Source organism: Periplaneta americana, chromosome 11 (genome assembly GCF_040183065.1).
Source record: "Periplaneta americana isolate PAMFEO1 chromosome 11, P.americana_PAMFEO1_priV1, whole genome shotgun sequence".
NCBI lineage: Eukaryota > Metazoa > Arthropoda > Insecta > Blattodea > Blattidae > Periplaneta > Periplaneta americana.
Window position 1 is genome coordinate 16,585,568 of NC_091127.1, and position 23,205 is coordinate 16,608,772.

Sequence of the window (23,205 nt, forward strand, 5' to 3'; positions counted from 1 at the left end):
TTCACTCATTAAAAAGATTGTACCACTATCCAGCTAAATTAAAGCAGACGCCTGTACAGACTCTTATTGTGCCTCATTTCGATTATTGTGACGCTTTATTCAGTGATCTCGGGGTGGATTTATCCCAGAAACTGCAACGTGTTCATAATGCGTGTGTTCGTTTCATTTGTAATGTTCGCTACTACGATCACATTTCGCCTTCTTTCGATAAATTATTGTGGCTCAGGTTAAATGAGAGGAGAAAGTTACATTCCCTTTCTCTCTTATACCGAATTTTGCACACCTCTACTCCCTCTTACTTATCTGTCCGATTCCACAGTCTTTCTCGGTATCATAACTTAAATACTCGGTCACAATATGATAACACGCTAGAAATACCACTGCACACATCATCTCTTTATTATTCTTCTTTCACTGTTGCTACTTCTCGTCACTGGAATTCTCTGCCGCCTGAAGTCAAGGGCTGCCGAACTTTAATTTCCTTTAAATGTAAATTAGAAAAATATCTTATGATGAGTTGCCAGACCTAACGTGTTGCAAATGTGTTCCACTGTATTTATTTTTATTTTATTATTATTATTTTTTTGTTTCTTATTTTTATTATCTAAATCGTATTTATTTATCACTTAATGCCAATATGTATCCCACTATGTTGTCGTTTTTTTATTATTAATCTATTTTTGTTTATTCAATTGTCGGTTTCTGGTTTAATTATGTAAATACTATTTAATTGTAATCTAATACTAATATGTATACTAATGTGTTTATTTTTATTTTTACTGTGTACATTTTTCTTTTTTTATTGAATTATCGGCTTCTGTTTTTATGTGATTCATATTTGATTCTAACAAATTAATATGTATTTCACTATGTTTACTTTTATTTTATGAGGTAAATTTTATGTAACTACCTCTTTTGATCTCATTATGTATCAGTGTGTAATTACTTAATTCCGATCAAGTTTTATGTTCAACTGTGTAAACAAGTTTTAATCCTGGTTGAGTGTAAGAGAAGGCCTTACGGCCTTAATTCTGCCAGGTTAAATAAAGTCATTATTATTATTATTATTATTATTATTATTATTATTATTATTATCTATGGAGGATAAAGGATATATAACTAAGTACTTGCCTTATTCTTATGCTGAGGAGCTGTGACAGCAGTCCTTGTAACTTATGGACCAACTGATTAAAGGAACGTTATTGTGAGACAGCATAATGAGCTCTACTATGACTAGTTGATAACCTCTCACAAGAATGACTGGGTTAGGTTCTTGTAAGATTGAGAATTTCTTGAATTCAAAGAGGCTTTGAAACAGATTTTTTTCTGATTACTACATTTCCGTCAGCCACTCTCTGTCCACCTGTGCTTGTTAATTGCTACATCATCACGTCGATATTTATCTCTAAAAATGAAGTCATTTGATTTGTCTGTCCACTATTCGGAAGGTAATCGCACAAAAATTGGTTTGTAAGACTATCCGCGTCCGTTATCAAGAATGTCTGCTATTGGAAATATTTTGTTTCATAAGAATGTGTGTATTCCTGCAGTGACTTTTTAAGTTGTCCGTTAGAAATATATATCTGTTATTTGGAAGTGTCCGTTGTGGGAAGTTCCACTGTATTACTACTGCTAATATTAGGCCTACTTCTGCTGCTACCCAAAATTAATCTCGACGACCACAGTGCAAGGCTAAAATCCACAGTACAATGGTTGTTTGTTTCACAGTACGTTCGTCGTCTGAATCCTATTGAACTGGACTCCTGGGGATCGAAGCACGGTGTAGCATCCTCCTATTGCTGCTTTGTGCACCTCAAGTTCAATTTGAACTCTCCGGCTTTGAAATCGTGTCTCCTGCTTGGAGAGCAAACACTCCAGCTGTTCGGCAAACAGTACCTCATGTATCATGTATAGTAATATATCGTTCTATATATATCACATGTGCAAGGATGCCATGACATCACATTTTGTAGACATTTTCGTTAAAATGATGAATGCTGCGAATTGCCTCTGGAGTCTAGGGGAAATGTACGACCTGAAAGGCGTCAGTCAAATGAATAGGCCCTAACAGAAAAGTCTGAATTGTACGGCTAAACAAGACCTAAGGAGTTACACGCTTAAGCAGAGTAGCGGATAATAAAATAACTGTAAAGTGAAGCTGGGAAAAACGTCAGAAATAAAATAATATGAGATAGATACAGCACGCTTGAAAAATATACTGCATTTTGTTATTCCTCCTATGTATAGAGATAGTGCAAACAATGCACTATAGATATGAGAGACATCCAGATTTGCCAGACGTCCTGGATTTCCCAGGATTGTTCTGGATTTTAATGGTGTGTCCTGTATTCTGAATTGAGTTGTATTTGTCCAGGAATGTCAAAAAGATTGGAAAAATACAATTTTTTGCTAATTTCGATAAAATTATTTTTAAAATTCCTTATTCATTTTTTCAAGAACCTGTCCAACCTACGTTCAACGTCGTCACTTGTCGCCTCCTATCGGGTTGTATTGAAATAAAAACGATAATACTATAGCATAACGAATAGAAAGAAGAAGTGTGCGCACTCCTATCTGTTCAGCATTGTCGACGGTGACCAAGAGAATTAGTGGCGCTGCGATCGGTATTGCTCAGTTGGAAGCGAATATCCATAAAAGAAGCAGTGGCGTGTTCATTTCGTTTGCTTTTTTAGTGTAATTAAGTGCGTTAAATACTTTAAGTGCCAATACACTAATCTGCAATTATTCGTACACGAGTGACAAGTGAGTAGCTCTCATGATTTATTTATTAAAGGACGAGATTATTATGTTTTTGTCGTGTTATATTTGAAGCAATACCTTCGTGTTTTGTTCCGGGTTGTAGAGCGTGCGTGTTTCATTTGCTTACGCAAACAGAACAGACAATAAAAGAAAAATTGAGCGATGGAATGTGGGGCGACATATTTCACGAGTGCATAGCCAGTATTACCTCAATTGTAATTCAGCCACCGGGAACAGGATGCTGCTTGGATCATGCCATGGATATCATACCGAAACTAATTTTTCACTATATGAAATGTCGGTTCTTCTTCCGGTCGAAACAAATCCGACGAGAACTCCAAGCTCCGAGAGCCGCCAAATCATCTCGTAAATTCTCCAAAGTGTCGGACAAGTAACTGTTGGTGAGTACATATTGCATGCCTACAGGCAGCCCTAAGTTAAGTTTTGCATATTAAACTATTATTTGTTTTACAGTGTGATGTATATGAATGTGTTTTTCTTTCAAATAGTCTTAATGTTGTAAGTACAATGCCAGTTACGTACGTATATGGAGCGAAAGGTAAACAGTGCAACTTACGTTAAATGTATTTACGTACTTACACACGGGACAGACTGAGCGAACTCTGCACTAGCGCCGCGTGGTATCGGCCGTTTGAATTAACAGAGTGCGACCACTACTTCTTTCTATTCGTTATGACTATAGTATGTATTATGTGTTATACAGTATATTTATTCTTTATTTTCTTTGGAAGTTGATTTATTATTGATAGGATTTAAACATTGTATTATAGGGCATTTTTTTTTTCTGTATAGATCAGGCTGTGATAGGTTATTATTTTTTCAGACATTATCAATAATTCAAAGGAAATTTCATAACCTAGCAAAAAATGTAACAAAATTAAAAGTTTAGGCCCTATATAATTAGTCGAAATACATAAAACGAATAGAATTAGTTGTATTGCAAATTGAATTAATTAAAATGTGTAGTCACGTTTTAAGGTACGCAGTATCATCACCTGTCTTGAATTTTCGATGAGAGAATCTGGCAACACTGGACACATGGCAGGTTTTTCTGTAGTAAGAATTAAGTTCCTCTTATCTTTTATTAGTACCGTTTTATTTGCAATGTCCCTTTAATAATCCAAATACAAAATTAAATACAAGTTAGCGTACAATAAAAGTTTTTAATGTAACGTATATGTGTTGCTACGTGTATGTATGATTTATGGTAGGGAGCACTGAAATGTTATTTATTTTATTTTTATTTATTCATTTACAGTCATTAAACAGAAAGTGTTTTAGGCCTATTCCAAAAATAAAAAAAAATAGAAATAAATAAATATTAGAATTTACACATTCCTGTAATCAGTTTTAAAAATTCATTTACTTACTTACTTACTTACTACTTACTGGCTTTTAAAGAACCCGGAGGTTCATTGCCGCCCTCACATAAGCCCCCATCGGTCCCTATCCTGAGCAAGATTAATCCAGTCTCTATCATCATATCCCACCTCCCTCAAATCCATTCTAATATTATCCTCCCATCTACGTCTCGGCCTCCCCAAAGGTCTTTTTCTCTTCGGTCTCCCAACTAACACTCTATATGTATTTCTGGATTCGCCCATACGTGCTACATGACCTGCCCATCTCAAACTTCTGGATTTAATGTTCCTAATTATGTCAGGTGAAGAACACAATGCGTGCAGCTCTGCGTTGTGTAACTTTCTCCATTCTCCTGTAACTTCATTGCTCTTAGGCCCAAATATTTTCTTTAAAAATTCATTAGTATTATAAAAGGACTTATCTATGAACCAACCACGACCAAATGCTGGGTAACTTTAGGTGCTGGACCCCGGACTCATTTCACCGGCATTATCACCTTCATTTAATTCAGACGCTAAATAACCTAGTTGTTGATACAGCGTCGTAAATAGCCCAATAAAATAAATAAAAAATGAACCAACCAGAGATAGGCAAATTCTTTTATATTCATTCTTGCTCATTTAAAATAAATTGGGGGGAAATTTTATTAGACACTCTTAAAGCCATGAAGACACTCTTAAAGAGAGATAAGGTATCAAATTTCTTCATGTAGAGGAATTAATACACATAGAGTGAAAATTACTGCATTATACTGTTACGAGCATAGCTTTAACTGATAATATGTTATTCGTTGTGATTGCGATAAATGTGTTATATAAAAACATTTTAATTGCCGCGTTAAATTCGGAATCATACAAGTATTTATTGGATGTTGTAGGACTGCCCTTATAAAAACTGCAATATTACAAAAACAAACTATAGACTGTTTTCTCAAAGGATTCTTTAATTTACTGAATTTCCAGTATTAGTACACTAATCGCAATCTATTTTAGATTTCGTTTAGTGACTCCTCTGAAAACGAACATTTTCCTTTCAGCGTACTATATTTTATATATGCTGTGATCCGAAGAATAACCAAACTTACGGGTCATACTTTTTGTTAGTGTGTTGATTGGCATTGGTAGAATAAAAGCCCATTCACAATGAAAATTAAACATAAACATAACGTAAGCATAAAACCTTGTGTCCATGTTATTTAATGAAAGCATTCACAATGAATTACATAAGCATAAACTTAATCTTAATCATATGACGTTAACATGAAAGTTTGCAAACTCCAAACTTTCATGCTTATGTTTATGCGATTTGGAAACAGTACACAAGCGGAAAGCGTGTTTTCACTTTTTGTTTAACATCTCATGGGCTTTGCCTACAGGCAATATTTTGATCTATTGGCCGTGATGATAGCTAGGCGCGCAACATGGAATTATATGACGAAAAGTTGATTATTTTACATCTCCGTTTCTTTGATTTCAAGTATTGAAAGCCATATACTGATGCCATTGTAGTTATTAGAAACATAAATTGAATAGCTACATCGTCAGTCATTGTGCAATTCTCCATTTTTATGTAATACATTCTGTAGTTTTGTTGATTCAGTATGTTTGTTTCCACACACGTGTTATGTTTACGTAATGTTTAATTTTCATTGTCAATGGGCCTTAATTCTTCTCTTTAGTAGGCATCGACGATTCTGAGTTCATTTTTGACAAACGTTCGTGAAAGCAGACGATTGAAAATATGCGTCCTGCATAAGGCGCTTAAGGTTGTGCACATTAGTTGTCTCGTCCAAATATTTGCATTCCCCACCTCAGAGGGGCGCACACAAAAAAGAAGCTGCGTGACAAGAGCAACAAACAGAACCTCTAAGGTGCGACCGGCTTCCCTCAACAGTGAAGTTACATGACGTGGAATCGGAATTTCAAAATTATGTTTCCCAGAAATATTGTTGCGAAAGGATTTTCGATCGATTCCGCTAAATGACGTTTGACATTGGAGATTTTCATCCAAACTAAGCTAGAATTCTTTGGCAACTTATTAAAAGTCAAAAGTTTTTAAGTTCTATTTTCAAGTACTCATTAAGTGAAGTAAATTCTTTGCAGTTTTAGTTCTACATAATCGCGGTTGAGGTAGCGATTGTCGCTGATTCACCGCGTTCTCTGTCAAGGAACGTATAGCAGTTACTTGACGTTAAATGTTTAAAGTGTTGTTGACACTCAATCAAGTTTCACAAACTGATGTACACATGCAATTGTGGTTTTATACAAAGAGTACACGCCTATAAATATATTGATTTCTGTTTCGGAATGGAGAGCAGTTAAAATAGTATGCAATACATTTCCAGTACGAGCTGTGCCTGCGACAAGTCAGGACAACCTCCGTTGAAACACTTGCTCACGTCCTTGGTTCTTGCAGGCATAGTGAAGTAGTGCGTAACATTAGGCACCACACAATAAGATCTATAATTGCAAAGAATTTGAAAAAAAAAAACCAAGCTGCACTGTCCAAAAAGAAGTCCAGGGTCTTTCCTCAGAAGAAAGTATAAGAAGAATCGGCAATATTGCCTACAAACAAGCCAGTGAAAAAGTATATACACTAGATCCAACAATTAGATTCGAGATGGATACAAACCAAATCGATGAAAGTTGACAAGGAAAAGAAAGCTAGCTACCAACCAACTGTAGACTACTGCTAACAAAAATATTATCTCCGTGACATTGAAGTTATTGGTCTTCTAGTCAGTGCTAGAGGGACAATCTCTACATTTTTTGTGTCTGTGCAATACATTCTTTGGTGACTGTGCAAGAAACTAGGTATTCCAACTAGGTTACAACCATAAAATACATATCACTGTTAGCCCTTAAAGGGTCTCTAAATACTTAAAAAAAATATATATTTATGCTCCCATTAACTAGAAAAACATTTTCTACTTCAAGAAAAATTTTATTATGAAATATATTTTTATTGTTTCTTATAACATTTTCTGAGGGCAGGCGCTAATTGATATTTCCCGGTCTCTGATCGGACAAAAAGCCCTGATAGAACTTATATTTAACCCTTGCGGTAAATTTCGGTGAACCCAGGAGGGCCTAATTAGTGAAATACACTCTCCTCACCTCCATGCTGGGGCCTCCTGGGATCTTTTAAGATGCGAAAAAGAGAGTGGTGTACGGGAAGCAACGGGAAGCTACCGCATTTATCTTTCTCAAGAAAAACTGCCAACATTACTGGAAGAAATGGTGAACGGTAAAAGAGTTCGGGGCAGAAAAAGTTATCAGATGATAGACAACATTAAAATAAATGGATCATATGCAGAGACTAAGAGGAAGGTAGAAAATAGGAAAGATTGGAGAATGCTAGGTGTGCAGTGAAAGACCTGTCATACTATGTATGTATGTATGTATGTATGTATGTATGTATGTATGTATGTATGTATTTTTAACATTTTCGCTAATTTCAACAGTCCTGACCATTATAATTTTGTTACTTATATCTCTATATAAATTCATTTGTTAATAGTTTCATAAATCAAATTGGCTGTTAAGCTTTGTCAAGAGACGCCTTGAATTTCGAGGAAGCAAATATATCACTACTATTGCGTAGACTTCTGGTCAGAGTTGCCAAATCCAGTTTGAGAAAAGTAAAATCCTCATTTAGTGTATGAAGTCCATCTTCACGATCAGAAAGTGGGTGTCTGGTGTGGCATTACTGCACGCAGGGTAATATGTCCCATTTTCTTTAACGTTACAGTCTACTCACAACATTATGTGCCAGATATATTTCGCCAAATTTTTCAATATTGCCTGAAGATTGAAAACAATAGGCCTATGCTTACTTCTAGCAGGATAACTCAACTGCACATACAGCCGTTATACCATTAGAAAAAAGTGTTTGATCAGCACGTAATTAGTCGCGGACGTTCGCCAGCTCGTTCCTCGGAATAAGATGTTTGTGATTTTTGTGGGGGAATTTAAAACAGAAAGTTTATGTGAACAATCCACACATTCTTGAAGAGCTGGAGAATGAAATCAGGAGAGTGCTGAATGAAATTAGAAATAGGGAGTTGCAGAAGATGTTTCAGAATTTTGTACACCGATGAGATTCTTGCAGCCAGAAAGGTGGACTTCATTTCCAAAAGATTAGCATAACTTTTTCTTATAAGGCCTTACATCTTACCGGTGCATTATTGCTATGGGATTATAGACCTAAATCACCGCCATTCACCGTGATATCGATTCGTTTATCTCCCGTGCGAGAGACCTGTCGGATCTCCTTACTAAACGCGCTCTACGATCGATTATACTGTTACTATTATTTATATGTAAGGGTTTAATATTGTAAATTTATTTCAACTCAACAATAATAATTCCTTTCTACAATTCACATTACACTCTCTCGGCAACAATGGGATTTGCTCTCCACACACGTAACACAGTATTCGTCAGTGCACTCCACAGACGACGACAATGACAATTCACTAGGACTATTACGAACAACAATGAACTGTTAATCTTAACTAATATTTACAAAGCACTATTTACAAATCAGAACTGTCAGTTCTCAGTTCACAGTTATTCTAGCTCAGTCACTCGAATTCACAGTATCTCGAACCACAGACCTTCAGAGACAGTCCACTGTACTCGAACTCAGGTCCCTCCAACTGCGGTCCACTGTACTAGAACTCAGGTCCCTCCAACTGCGGTCCACTGCACTCGAACTCAGGCCTTCGGATGCTGACACATTTGCGGACGCACACTCGAGTCGAACTCCGGTACACAAGACTGGCTTGCTTGCTCTGTTCACTGGCTTACTGACTGAACTAATCATGAATCACACACACACACACACTGTCCGAGTTCCCTCGCGCTTCTTCTTTTATAACCACAGCGACGTAGCCTGGAAAGTTCGAATTCCCGATTTTTCCACTTCGACGGACTTCTCGAAGAGTCGGGAGGGTCCGTCCTCCCTTCACTTCGTACGCAGCAGTTGCGCGCGCACACTCCCTCGCCGCGTAGGCCCTTTCCCCTCTCTTCTCTCCGCCGCGCGCCGTCCCTCAGTGCTCCGTGCAGCCCGCGGGATCTTCTCTCTTGCGGGACGCTGGTCGTGAGTTCGAATCTCACGTCGCTGTCACAATATCATTAACAACAATAGTTGCGTACCATTAATTATTTTTATATTAGTCTATATATATATATATATATATATATATATATATATATATACACACACACAGGGATATCATTTTATTTTTACTAACATTTTTAATATCAACCTCGCTATATGTTAAAGGTCTAGAACCGGAAACACCGCTTGCTTCCCATTCCAAGACTGGAGTTCGATGATACTAGCGTAAAATACAAATCACTTTACTATGTGTAGGAGAGAAGAAAAGTAGTTCATCCATTTACGTAAACTACGAAATATCACAATTTTGAGTTTGATAATTTTCATTAGGTTTTTGTTTAATCAAAATACAGTACAGTATTAACAATGAGTGTTTTTACTCACGAATTGAGGTATCCATTCGGACGTATTAATTATGCAGTGTATATTGAACTGTTACAGCACATTAGCGTACAATATAGAGAATGAAGTTAAATTGAGAAATAATCATAATATGGATATTTAAACACATTTTTGAAAATGGTGGCCGTTCATTTCGATACAGGCTTCAGTTCTTTTGTGCATATTATCGCACTATAGACTAATTCCAATTACCAGTTTCGTCCTTCGTACTAGTAACTCATGTTAAAATAATTCTGTACCTACTCTTTAAAAGAGTACCTTACGTACTGTAAGTTCAATCTTCACTTCTGCCCGATCCGAAAAGATAAAATTACTCAGAAATGCTATCTACTGTCCGTTCAAGTGGTTTTGTCGCAGGGTCGTAGAAAGGGGGGGGGGGAATCACGTGACAGTTAATTACTTAACGAGGCCCTTTTATTTAAGTTATTTTAAATAGTTGTATAATATTACGTAGACGTCCAATTCCTAACAGAAATTAATGTTTTCAGAAAAGAGCTAAGACAGCCCAGCTACTAGACTTTACAGAGGGGCGAACAGAAGCAGGTGGGGGAAATCGGGATGCGACGTAAGCAAACGGACCTGTGCGAAAATATGATTCAACATTGAAAGCTTTTTCGTCACTGGAAAACGTGAATATTTTTCAGGAATGCACTATACTCACTAACTTAGTACTGTATACGCGGCCTCGGTTCTGTGTGGAGGACGCTTGGAGTTTACTAGGAGGGAGTGAAGTACATTCAAAAACTCAGGTGAAATAAAAATTGTAAAAATAAAATGATGTCCCTGTATATAAGGTCCTATTTTAAATAATCAATTATTGATAAATAGATTTAACATATATATTTATTTATATAAGTAATATATATTCTAATAATTTAGATTTATATTAATATAAATCATATATGTGTATATATATATATATATAAGTTGGTACGTTTTATATGCCACGCACTGTATTACAAATCATAGAGAAACTCTGCGAATTTTCACTTGAAACATTGTTCTCTTACCACCGATATCTAGCACCCAGTGATGACAAGCCAGATATTGCTTCGTTTATTGTGACTGTGTCAAACATGACAGTGTGTTGATATATTTCTTGTGCTGGTGAGTACAACTAGGAAATTCAGCTAAAACCTTTTTTGTGACGTCATTTTCATTAGAACTGTTGAGTAATGCCAGACACTTAAATTTTTTTCTTCCCCTTCTGAGTAATACCAGTGGCGTAAAATTTGTTTATAATATTAGAAGTTACTTTACAAGCACTGCGTATGAATGCAGTTCCCTGCACAATCTTGCCTGAAGACTAAACAAGATAAATTCGCAACGATAGCGATCAGAACCCCTCGAGATCATCAGCTTTCTGCTCTGGAGACCAGGGTTCAAATCATGAGAAATAAAATTGAAGTTATTAGCAGTAAAGTGATGGAGTAGTATTTTCTGGGACTATTTCGTTTATATGACGTCATTCCATTTTCGACCAATGAAGTGTAATGAAATTTTGAATTCCAACCAATCACAGTCAGACTTTGCGATAATTTCTGCAGCTAGATTTATCGCTATCAATTTATCGCACGGTCGTTCTTTTGTTTAGTCGTTGTCGCCAACTGTTTCCCCGTAAATTGATGATCATGAATAGATACACGGTTAAACTTTTCTTTCAACTTTAAAGCAATATATGCAGGATTGATATTTAATATTAATTAATATATTTACGCAGTGAAGACCACGTTCAGAACGGCGCACCATGTAGACACAAAATATTTATGCATCTTAATTGAACGTGCCTTTTAAACTTGATTCTATTCTTCCCAGATTGCACGCATACGCGATTGGAATATTGAACTGTGTAGATGCAGCTTTAGTTCCGTTACACACTACAGCGAGAATGCGTTTGTCGAGTTATAAAAAATGCTTTCGTGTAGCACTCATTGCAAGTAACGGTCGAAACAAGGCACAGCTGACATTGGTCCTGCTTCCACAGGTAGGCCTAACGTAACCTATAAAATTGTAGCCTATAACATTTGTATTGAAATTAAACATTAATAGACGTTCAAATTTATGTAACATCATCGCATGTCAAACTCAAAGACCTTGCATAGTAATAATGTCTTTGATCAAACTGCCTTTCGTATGGCGTAATAAAATTCGTGTTTTAATTAGACCTATCTATACAGAGATGGCTTCACTGTGTAGCAACATGTCTCGCTGTGAATACATAAGCATTGACATATAGCTGTCCCCACTGTTACTGTTAAATTAAATTATGATTTCAGCAGATAATGAAAATGTATTTGTTATAATAATAAGAGAAAAGTGCAGTACATGTAATTAACAATGTTAAACCTGTATTTCGCTTTTCGCAATTGGCATTACTGAATAATAACATCGAATTTCTTTATTGCAATAATTGATATTCATCTACGAGTATTTCAACTTCACAATGTGTGAATAGGTTAAGCATTCGTTAATATACAAATATTAACATTTTGTGATCGAATTTTAGGGATATATTATTTAAATTTTTATTTTATTCACGAAATAGTCCTAATAAATGTCACTCGAGGTCTGAGATTTCCCAGATAAATGCACTCGCTTCGCTCGTGGATTTATCGGCAGATCTCAGACCTCTCGTGACATTACTACAGATAATTTTTTCTGCTACATTTGTACCCATTTATCACAATTACCAGCATGATCATCAATATCACCACTGTTATATCGCCACCACAATCACGAACACTGCCACACTATGGTCCGCCAATATTACGCTGACCTCCACTGTTACCAATAACTTCAATATTACCACCATTATCACCATGACCCTCACCATCGCTACAGCCAACATCAAAATCATAATTATCAAATACTCATCGGAATTTACACTTTATTTATCTGTACTCTTCATGTACTGATTTGTGTGAAAATGCATAAATTATATAACATGTAGCAGGTGTAAATTTTTCTGTTCTACTACTACACTATAATACTTGTCTTTAATGAAGACGAATCGTATTTTACACTATAGTAGAGGCATATGAGTAATTTATAAGGTAGAATTTAACTAGATCATTGTCTGCTATGAACTGTTTGTTGTATTATCTATCAGAAATAATCCATAATTCGCAAAGATAAAGGAGATCAAAATTGAATTTTGTTTGTTGTGCAGGACTAGCTGCAGAGAATCGAAGTCCACGGAGAACTGTGACGAGTACGTCTTGACGAAAAGGTCTATCCAACTGTAAGTGTTATGACTCTTTTTAAGTTTTTTTTCTCCTGTGTCTTACAGTATACCTAGCTGTATTCACAGATACGAGTATTTTTTACTTGAGGACAAAACCAGATGCATCTGCAGCCTTGAGTTTGGCCCCTAAAGTGTTACGCGCTCGCATTTCTTCATACTGACCATATACTATAAGAATGGAGTCCCATCACAGACAATTGAAACTTCTTGCTTTCCTTCAGATTTGTTCACGTGATATAGACACGTGCATATTCCCTCTTGAACGAAGATCAGTATCCAGTTTCGTACTGAAAATCGAACCTCTGCACATTGGATTTATAACAGGATACATCGCCACTTGAGCTTCAGCGAAGAGTGAAACTTTATTCCGGCAGAAGTTTTTCGCCAGTGCTTTTATTTCCTCTCCATATCGTATAAATATTTGAGAAGAAAACAATGAATTATAAAACATACAAGAACATTAATGAACGAAGTTTGTCTGATAGCTTTAAAATGAGATCCGTTAAACTGATTGCTTAGAAATTAAGTCGCAACAGACCCGGAGCCAGGATGACTGCATATGTCGCTCGTTGTGTTTGTAGCCCTGCAGCTAATCCGTCTTCTGTTTGAACGCGAGTTTCGTAGCTCATTTGTTTATCTTACGGCGTGTAAGGAACAGTTTGCGCGCCAATCTCTGACAAAAGCCGTGCGAGGCAAGGAGTTATAGTCTTCTCTCTGATGTTGATTGTTTCTGTGGTTGGTGGCAACATTGTGAATTGAACTCAATTTGATTCCAGGAACGAATCCGTAAGTATTTTATCTCCTTCGTTATTGTGTACACTTAGGTCTAAATTTTAACTGTTTTTTTTTCTCGTTCAAACGAATAAATGCTTCACCATGAGAATGCGTATTTCGGAAGCCGCATCGGTTGAAGTACGTGGCTTTGACGAGGCAGTAAGATACGATCGTGAGTTCGATATTCGTCTGGGACAGGGGTCCCCACGCGGGTGTTGAAGGTGGGTAGACGCGGGGAGCAAGTGAGCTCTTTACGTCATCTGAAGACTAGCAGTGGCGGATGATTTTTTCACAGAGTTTCGATAAATGAATATATATTTCGGAAACGTGTAGTAATAGAAAATGTTGTGAAACTCATATTATTCAATAATTTTATTTCAATTTTCCAATCATAAATAAAACTTTAGTATACAATAATAAAAATATATTAATTATATTACTGATAACTAAGATACCCTAAAACACCGGTATAACTTAGGCGATAGCACGTTTGCCTTTTGATCCGGAGTAGCGTTAGGGCGCGGGTTCAATTCCAGCTTGGACTGATTACCCGGTTGGGTTTTTTTTTCGAGATTTTCCCCAACAGTAAGGCGAATGTCAGGTAACCTATGGCGAATTCTCGCCTCATCTCGCAAAATACCATCTCGCTATCACCAATTCCATCGACGCTAAATAACCTAGTAGTTGATACAGCGTCGTTAAATAACCAAGTAAAAAATGCATAAATACATATAGCATGATAAAATAATATACTTACTTACAAATGGCTTTTAAGGAACTCGCAAATCCATTGCCGTCCTCACATAAGCCCGCCATCGGTCCCTATCCTGTGCAAGATTAATCCAGTATCTATCATGATATCCCAACTCCCTCAAATCCATTTTAATATTATCCTCCCATCTACGTCTCGGCCTCCCCAAAGGTCTTTTTCCTTCCGGCCTCGCAGCTAACACACTATATGCATTTCTGGATTCGTCTATACATATAAATAAATATACAAATAAAATATTTCTGAGGAGGAAATCGTCCACACCTGTGGAGTAACGGTTAGCGCGTCTAGCCGTGAAACTGGGTGGCAGGGTTCGATTCTCGGTCGGGGCAAGTTACCTGGTTGAGGTTTTTTCCGGGGTTTTTCCTCAACCCAATATGAGTAAATGCTGGGTAACTTTCGGTGCGGGACCCCGGACTGATTTCACCGGCATTATCACCTTCATCTTATTCAGACGCTAAATAACCTAAGATGTTGATAAAGCGTCTTAAAATAACCTAATAAAATATAAAAAGAGGAAATCTATTTACCCAATTATCATAATAATTATTCAAAGCAAGATGTAATTTAATTACCTATTTAATATTACCACAAAGATTTCAATGAAAACTAGTAAATGAAAATGAAATTAAAATTATTGAACCTGAAACCGGAGATTCAACGTGAGCTTTAGGTGGCCATAAATGAACTAAATATATTGGCGTTTTAATAAAAAATGCTATAATTATACACATTAAAAGGCCCCTTCACTCCGCTGACCCTAGACAAGACGTGGCCCACAGACGTGTCGTTGTGTAATGTGTGTGTCCATGGAATCGTCCCCTCCCCTACAGGCATTGGTATGTAAGACCTATAGCAGGGGAGATTAAACGACCAATAAAAATAATTATATCTCTGATTGAGGTTCTGGCTGATATGTATCATCATCATTGCTATCACACATATATTATCAGGCAGTACATCTCACTTGACGATGTGTGTCAGAGGAAGAACAATTTTTTATACATCTGAAGTCTGATTAGTTAATATGTAGCTAATCGGCGATGTATGCAATGGAGGGGGAAAGAAACTGGCCACCCTACCCCATTATCTCCTGGCCTAGTTACCTCATAAGTGGTGCCATATTGGTGTCACTTGTGAGGTTTAGACCTGTCTTCGGACAGTTGACTAAAGGGGCAGGGCATAGTTGCGCCCCACGGTCAGATAAGATGCAGCAGATAAAAAGGATCCCTGTTTTTTGGGCATAGTTGCGCCCCGTTCCCATCAGGTAGAAAAAAGGGGCATGGCATAGTTGCGCCCCGATGAAATAGGTAGAGAAAAAGACACTACGGAAACTCGAGCCTCGTAATCAACCAACCTTATTGATTTCTTATTCGATTTATATTCATTATCGATACCGTTGAAATGAACACCATGAAGTTGGCATTATTTTATTAACTGTTTTTCTACTGTTTATGCAGTGATTATCAATAGCCTACCGTTAAAATTAACACCATAAAGTTGGCAGTATTTTATTAACTGTTTTTCTACTGTTTATGCAGTAGCTTACCATTAAAATGAACACCATGAAGTTGGCAGTATTTTATTAACTGTTTTTCTAATGTTTATGCAGTAGCCTACCGTTAAAATGAACACCATGAAGTTGGCAATACTTTATTAACTGTTTTTTCTACTGTTTATGCAGTGATTATCAATAGTCTACCGTTAAAATTAACACCATGAAGTTGGCATTATTTTATTAACTGTTTTTCTACTGTTTATGCAGTAGCCTACCGTTAAAATGAACACCATGAAGTTGGCAATACTTTATTAACTGTTTTTTCTACTGTTTATGCAGTGATTATCAATAGTCTACCGTTAAAATTAACACCATGAAGTTGGCAGTATTTTATTAACTGTTTTTCTACTGTTTATGCAGTAGCCTACCGTTAAAATGAACACCATGAAGTTGGCAATACTTTATTAACTGTTTTTTCTACTGTTTATGCAGTGATTATTAATAGCCTACCGTTAAAATGAACACCATGAAGTTGGCAGTATTTTATTAACTGTTTTTCTACTGTTTATGCAGTAGCCTACCGTTAAAATGAACACCATGAAGTTGGCAATACTTTATTAACTGTTTTTTCTACTGTTTATGCAGTGATTATCAATAGCCTACCGTTAAAATTAACACCATGAAGTTGGCAGTATTTTATTAACTGTTTTTCTACTGTTTATGCAGTAGCCTACCGTTAAAATGAACAACATGAAGTTGGCAGTACTTTATTAACTGTTTTTTCTCTGTTTATGCAGTGATTATCAATAGCCTACCGTTAAAATGAACACAATGAAGTTGGCAGTATTTTATTAACTGTTTTTCTACTGTTTATGCAGTAGCCTACCGTTAAAATGAACACCATGAAGTTGGCAGTACTTTATTAACTGTTTTTTCTACTGTTTATGCAGTCAATAGCCTACCGTTAAAATGAACACCATGAAGTTGGCAGTACTTTATTAACTGTTTTTTCTACTGTTTATGCAGTCAATAGCCTACCGTTAAAATGAATACCATGAAGTTGGCAGTACTTTATTAACTGACATATTCAAATGAGTGAGCCGCTGGAATATGGGGTCTTAGCAGTCTTGACGTTTTATTAGTGATTTTCACACCGTCTGTGGCGTATAGTGAGGTTAATTTAAAATGAATGTTAAGTTTAGTGAAAAGAGTAAAGAGTTAATAATTCACAATGGTTCTAAGTTTAAATTTTCGAAATCCTGTACCGTAGGGTTAAGATATCGATGTACAAACAAAAAATGCAGTTCATTTATTGTGTGTGATCGATAAAAAAAGTGTTATTTTAAATAGCAAAATTGATCATATGCTAGGCCTACCTGATTTCAATGCAGCTATCACTGTAATATTTTTAAGTAATTTATTTGTTTTATGACAATCACTTTCGTGTGTACTATTCCCATCGGGGCGCAACTATGCCATGTCCCTTCTGCTACCTGATTTCTTCGGGGCGCAATATGCCATGTCCCTTCTGGTACCGATTTCTTCGGGGCGCAACTATGCCATGTCCCTTCTGCTACCTGATTTCTTCGGGGCGCAACTATGCCATGTCCCTTCTGCTACCTGATTTCTTCGGGGCGCAATTATGCCATGTCCCTTCTGGTACCTGATTTCTTCGGGACGCAACTATGCCATGTCCCTTCTGCTACCTGATTTCTTCGGGGCGCAATTATGCCATGTCCCTTCTGGTACCTGATTTCTTCGGGGCGCAACTATGCCATGTCCCTTCTGGTACCTGATTTCTTCGGGGCGCAACTATGCCATGTCCCTTCTGCTACCTGATTTCTTCGGGGCGCAATTATGCCATGTCCCTTCTGGTACCTGATTTCTTCGGGGCGCAACTATGCCATGTCCCTTCTGCTACCTGATTTCTTCGGGGCGCAACTATGCCATGTCCCTTCTGCTACCTGATTTCTTCGGGGCGCAATTATGCCATGTCCCTTCTGGTACCTGATTTCTTCGGGGCGCAACTATGCCATGTCCCTTTCTGCTACCTGATTTCTTCGGGGCGCAATTATGCCATGCCTAGGCCTCCCAATTGACCGCGAGGCGCAACTGTGCCATACCGGACTAAAGAACAGCAAACATAATATTTTTTTTTTCTGAGAAAACTATTATGGTATTACACTTTTTTGTTACATACAACATAAGCCATCCGCTCTGAAAATCTACAGGATTATTTCACTTCCACCCTGTATATACATATACACACATAATTTATATGGTATAAAATCTATAACCAATAAGGGAACCCTCCTTAGAAATGAATTGTGTTTTGTTGTCGTTATGACAACGAGGCCGTAGGTCGTAAAGTTAATATGGTTGTTTATGAACAAGCTCATCATATTACGGTATTTATACTGCCATCAATCATTCACATGCGGAGAAACTGAGATTGAAAAGACCTCATTAAAAGCAAAATAATGAGCAGTAACATATGCTGAACTTCGTTAAAAAAAACAACTGAAAATATTAAAATACGTAGCATGGCACAAACTGAGCGTAAAATTCTCTCCAAGAGACAGCAAATCGCTTATAACAAGATATTTTATGCGAACTAGACATATATATATATATATAGATGTCTATATAATTTTATATATATATATATATATATATATATATATATATATATATATATATATATAATTTGAACCGGTAATGGAAATTACGGGATAACGGCTGAATGGATTTTAATAAATGACACCTCATTTTGAAGCTTGGAACCCAAATTTTTTTCAGAAAAATAGCAGTTTTCAGTGATATATCAATTTTCCTACATTATTTTCCTATTTTTTAAAATCCATCTGTCGTCAGTTTTGAGAAATATGGCTTTTCAGAAAGAACAAAACACAAACACACTACAATAAACAATAGGATATTACACGAAGGCCATGACCTGTAGGATTGCTGACATATTATTTAGAGCTCAAATTCAATTGATTATTATTGTTAAAACCTTCTAAACTTACTAAAAATAATTCACCGGTCTGATTCTGCGGTGTGTAATTTTCTGAGTACAGCTGTGTATTGGACATCAAAATCGACAAAATTTTAGGTGGTTTGATGGCATTATTACCATTAGAAATGAAATATTATTAATATATTTAATGCCATGATGTGACTATTTTTCATTAATTATACATATTAATGCTATATTAATGATATGAAAGTGAAACGTTTTGGGGTTATGTAAGTAGATGTAGAGACTATCTTAAATTAGATCTTCATTTCTATAATTTACTGAGAGGCGGCTCTATAGTATATGTAACTACAAAACTTACGTAAGATAATAATATTGGTATTAAAAATGAAATATTTTTATAGTTATTAATCAAATGGAGTTGGGTGTTTTTCATATACTTAATTGCGGTGTGGTGTAGATATTTATATGCGTCATTCTCTTCGGTATTGGCTCGAGAGAACGCAAAAATTACAGTTTCTAAGGAAAGACCAAAAGGTAATACTTAATGATAAAATAAGAAGCCTACAAAATTTTGTAGTCTCCCGATCATTTCAGCAAGATCTCTTAGCAGGATAAAATGATTTTACCCTCTACATTTCAAGCTCTACATGTAATATATAGGTATACCAAGATGCTATGTCTATTGTTCGAAAGCATAGCAAACCTGATATTTTTTAACTTTCACCTACAATCCACAATGACCTGAAATAGCTACTGCTTTACTCCTACATGAAAAAAAACCACTGATCGTCCTGACTTGCGTTTTCGCGCTGAAAATCAAAAACTGAAAGTGGATAGGTTCAAAAAAAATTATTTGGCATAAAAAAATCATTCAGAGGGAGGATGTTTCATTATTACGGAAGCAAATAACTTTGAAAATGTCTGGTATTCGTCATTCAAAATACTGTAAGTCTGAAAAATGTTTATTTGAACGTCTAATGAACTTAGTTCGCAGCATTTGCTGCACAAGCCACTAGTAATTCTTTAATGCTATATTCGAGTTAGTAGTGACGTATTAATGACGAATGTGTACTAACGCATGGTACTAAAGCAGAGCTTTCCAAACTCGGTGTCGCGACACCTTCGAGTGTCGCCTGAAGGTTTATGAGATGTCGTGAACTGTCTAGTATATTTCATTATTTTGAGCTGCTACTCATGAAAACTGAAATGAAGTAAGAAAATCGCTGGTCACCTCTTGCCTACCTAGCTGCCTTGTATACACATGTCCTTGACAGACGCATAGATCTGTGTATAGTAATAATAATAATAATAATAATAATAATAATAATAATAATAAAGCCGTAAATCCCCAGTGGGGCAAGGCCTCCTGCTTGGGCAGGGGTGGCTCAAGTCTTGACCATCAGAAGAGCCGACCTGATGGTCTATTTACATTCCTAGTTCTTTGTCCACAATTTCACTAGCACTGGTTGTTGCTCCCACTCAAAGTTGGTTGACTGCGTCCTTCCACCGTGTTCTTTGGCGTCCTATTCTGGTCCACAGTCCTCCTAGCTGCAACTTGAACTCGTCCCCCCATCTGGTTCTCGGTCGTCCACGGTTTCTCCAGCCAGTTCTTGGATCCCACAGTGTCGCCGTGTGTGCCCATCTGCTAGGTTGCATTCGTACCACGTGTCCTCCCCAGCGCCATTTCGTCCTATTAGCTAGTGTCACCACGTCCTCTACACCGCTTCGTCGCCGTACTTCTTCGTTTCTGATTCTGTCCTTCAGGCTTATTCCGAGTATTTTCCTTTCCATTCTTCTTTGGCATCTTCCTAATTTTAATGCCTGTTTCTTGGTGAGTGACCAGGATTGCGCCCCATACAGAAGTACAGGTGCAATGCAACTCTTGAAGGTCTGCCTCTTGTTCTGCAATTTCTGGCTCTTGTCCATTAGGATGAAGGACAGACTCCAAAACTTTCTCCATGCCGATGCTATTCGTCTATCAATTTCTTTGTCCTTGCTGTTCTGAAATGATATAGTCTGGCCAAGGTAAATGTATTGCGTGAAAAATTGGATGTTCGTATTGTTGACGATCATCTACCCTTCTGTGTCATTTGTCAGTACTTTGGTTTTGCTGGTGTTGATTTTTAGGCCTACTGCCATGCTTTCTTCGCACAATTCATTCATCATCTCTTCCAATCGTTTCCTGGATCTGGCAAACAGAACCACATCATCAGCGAAGCGTAGATTGGTCAGTTTTCTTCCGTCGATAGATATGCCGTGCTTGCGACCCCAAGGTAGCTTGCGAAAGACCTCCTCCAATACACAATTAAAGATCTTCGGTGACAAGGGATCTCCTTGTCTCACCCCTCGCTGTATGTTGAATGGTGTTCATTCTGTATCCAGTTTCACTTTTGTTGCGTTTCTTTGGTACAGCACGCCAAGCAGTCTAATATATTTGATTGGAACACCCTGATTCTTAAGTGCTTTCAAAACACTAATATGTTCTATCGAATCGAAAGCTTTTGCATAATCCACAAAGGCTATATACAATTTTAAATTGTGTTCCTCGACTTTTTCCATGATCTGCGTCAATGTCTGAATGTGGTCCGCCGTTGAAAATCCGGAAATAGTTGTAGTATACAAGTATAATTCTAGTGTGCAAGGTAAGGGAGAGAATATCTTAACTGCAACAGACAAAATATCTGCCTTACGAGACAAGTTAACAATTTGGTCTCGGAAAGTGAAAGAGAGCAGCCACGAAATGTTCCCAAATACAGCTCACTGTGATTCGAAGAACGAAATAAAAGATTCAATTTACAACTACAGTAAAACCTGTTCAAGACGGAAGAGATATGGCCCTATTTTTTTCCGTTGTGGACAGGTTTCCGTATTATTCAGGTGTGAAATTAAATGGATTATTTTATCATTCTTATGAAAAACAAAATGGCACGCCGCAAAACTGCAAGGATACAAAATATTCCGTTTAATACTAATCACATTAAATCAGCTTTCTGTCGCTTATTCTGTTGGTGAATCACCTTGATTAAAATCTCGTTTTGTGTGTAAATGTTTTCGTAACTAAGTTATGAGTCATTAAACACTACTAAAGTTTACTAATCTCATTCAATTTAATATCTAACATTATACTATAAAACTGTATTGTATATCACTGCACATTATTAATTAATTGGACTAGGAGGCATCCATTACAGTACAAGCCTTGATGCATACACTCAATTTGTTGTTTTCAATGATTGTTGATTAATATTATTTATTTTGTATTAAAAATAATAAATTAGTTATAAACATAGTTTTTTCACTTCGTATTTACAGGATTTAAAGTTCACTGAGTTTACGCTAATTGGCACATACTTAATAGATAATGATGTGTTTTGTTACGTATTATATTGAAGGTATGTTTCTTCATTTTTTGGCCTAACTGTATTTACATTCTCATATTTTATTATAATATGTCCATAGTATCCTCTATTTACATTTCTATTTTATTTCCATAATTTACATTCTTATCTTGTTTTCTGTAATATTTATTTAAAATTACTGTATATGTTAACAAGTTTATAACAAATAATTTAGGATAACAGTATTGTTATAGTGACTGGCCAGGTTCAAACTAAAACTGACTTCCTGGGCATCTGAAATACGGTATTTGTAGAAAAACACGATAGATAATCGCATAAGATAATATTAAAATGTATCCTAGACCTTTCACGTTACAGGTGAAACACCATAAAGTCGCAAAACTTTGTCAATTTGCTATCCACAAATTTGTTAATTGAATGGAACTTGTGAATACTGCGTAGGAACTTACGTCTTTATCGCATTATTGATTTATTATTGTCGGTGCAAGGAATATCTTAGTTATTTATTTAGCTTCGTACTATCAACAAAAAGATATTTTTTTGTAATTATTTTGAGTGGCAGTCTTTCTATGTAAGTAGTCTACTTACCCCGCATTCTGAAGTACAGCTAATTGATTGCAATAAAACACTATTTTCGAATCTATATTAATAATAAATCTGTAGCCGAAATTTTTCTGGTAATTTTCGATTTTCCAAAAATAATTGGTCCTAACATATATAATTAACCACCCTGAAACCGAAAATCGCTTTTTTGAAATTTTTGTTTGTATGTCTGTCTGTCTGTCTGTATGTATGTTTGTTACCTATTCACGCGATAATGGATGAACGGATTTCGATGAAAATTTGAACATAAATTATCTTCGTTGTAACGTAGATTTTAGGCTATATGGCATTCAAAATACATTATTT

The 23,205-nt window shown here is 36.4% G+C and overlaps 1 protein-coding gene across 6 annotated transcripts in view; it reads left to right on the plus strand.

The window, feature by feature from the left end:
* The window catches only part of LOC138708851 (calcitonin gene-related peptide type 1 receptor-like), a 687,365-nt gene that overhangs the window by 332,527 nt on the left and 331,633 nt on the right, over nucleotides 1–23,205 (plus strand). For 4 of the 6 annotated variants that reach the window (XM_069839100.1, XM_069839103.1, XM_069839099.1 and 1 more), the window contains exon 4: nucleotides 12,839–12,910. The gene's annotated coding sequence lies outside the window, so the exon portion shown is untranslated. Of the gene's footprint in view, nucleotides 1–12,838; nucleotides 12,911–13,561; nucleotides 13,700–23,205 lie in introns of those variants that run through there. The other 2 variants (XM_069839102.1, XM_069839101.1) reach the window with 1 other exon arrangement.